The sequence below is a fragment of the Hibiscus syriacus genome, unplaced genomic scaffold, assembly GCF_006381635.1.
Source record: "Hibiscus syriacus cultivar Baekdansim isolate YM2019G1 unplaced genomic scaffold, ASM638163v2 tig00110956_pilon, whole genome shotgun sequence".
Lineage (NCBI taxonomy): Eukaryota > Viridiplantae > Streptophyta > Magnoliopsida > Malvales > Malvaceae > Hibiscus > Hibiscus syriacus.
In genome coordinates this window covers 610009-611656 of record NW_024062932.1, presented here as the reverse complement: position 1 = coordinate 611656, position 1648 = coordinate 610009, and the positions used below count along the sequence as shown (strand labels likewise).

Genomic DNA, 1648 nt, shown 5'->3' with positions numbered 1-1648 from the left:
TGATAGCTTAGCATTTCTCGGGGAAATAATGCCAATTTCTCGAATTGCAGTAGGTTCTCCGGCGGAGGTTAGCCAACCCGATGCTCTCAAGGCAGCTCTAGCTGAGTTTATTTCAATGCTTGAAAACACAGTAAATTTTAGGATTAAACTTTGTTACTTGTTTATGATTTCTGTTGGTACTTCGTTATGTAAGCCTAATTAACCAGCGTCAACGTTTATGTGTGTATCTTTGTGCAGACAAGTTCACAGACAACGGCTCATCAACACCAGCGGGATTAGTAGCTGCATCGCTAGCTCACGCCTTGGCTCTTTTTGTGGCGGTTCCGTCGGGGCTAACATCTCCAGTGGGCATGTAAACCCTGCTGTCACATTCGGTGCCTTTGTTGACGGACACGTTACCATGTTTAGGGTGTTTTGTACTGGATTGCTCAGTTGCTGGGATCCGTGGTTGCTTGCTTGCTTCTCAAGTTTTCAATTGGTGGGTTGGTACGATATTCAAAGCTAAAACTGAGATAGAAAAGTTAACTTTGGATTCACAGTTTAACCAGAGTTGCTTTTTGTTACGATGCAGACAACATCAGCATTTGGGTTGTCATCTGGGGTTGGAGCATGGAACGCTGTGGTTTTGGAGATGGTGATGACGTTTGGGTTGGTTTACACTGTTTACGCCACAGCTGTTGACCCAAAGAAGGGTGATATAGGCATCATTGCACCCATTGCAATTGGTTTCATAGTGGGTGCCAACATCTTGGCTGGTGGTGCCTTTGATGGTGCATCCATGAACCCTGCTGTCTCCTTTGGACCAGCTGTGGTCAGCTGGACATGGGAGAACCACTGGATCTACTGGCTCGGTCCATTAATCGGCGCTGCCGTTGCAGCTATTGTCTATGAGGTCTTCTTCATCTCCCCAGACACACATGAACAGCTTCCCACTACTGAATATAATTAAAGTTCAACGTGCATTTGCATGGGAATATGCTTCAAAATTCGGACTTTTTTGACGACCTTTTGGACTTCCGACCATGTTTCCCGCTGAGACTTTATGAGACACAGATGCGGTGAGTATTTCATAATTTAGAAATAAAAATTTAAATATCAAAATATAACTCTGATAATATAAAATATTAATTTATATACTCATACTCAAACAATTTAGATATTAGTTATATGTTTCGATGGTCAAAGGAATCGTTATTAATTTTAAGGGTCATGGTTTCAATCATCGTTGACTGCGCAAGGGTGATTAAGTATACATTGTCAAATGTTTGACAGTATTTATAACAAATATTACTTTACAATCACCATAATAATAAAAATATTAGTTGAAAAGAAAATAGTTTAATTAAATGCTGATTATATAATTTTAAAATCTGAAGATAAAAATTTTAAAATTTATATATGAATTATATTTTTCTTTCAAAATTTAAATTTAACATGGATTATATAGGTTTAAAAGTTAAAACTACTATTATATATTTTATCATTTTAAAAGAGATAAATTTAGATAATTCAATTGAAGTGTTACTTGTAAATATATATATACATATAACGTGTATACATTATTATATTGTATATATACGACCTCCGTAAAAATAAGAGTAAATTACACATTTAGTAACTAAGTTATCAATTTTGATTTGTTTTAGTA

At 36.3% G+C, this 1648-nt stretch overlaps 1 pseudogene; it reads left to right on the top strand.

Annotated features, from left to right (window-relative positions):
- The first annotated feature begins 28 nt into the window (after positions 1–28).
- LOC120148374 lies at positions 29–949 on the top strand (annotated as a pseudogene).
- Positions 950–1648: the final 699 nt, after the last annotated feature.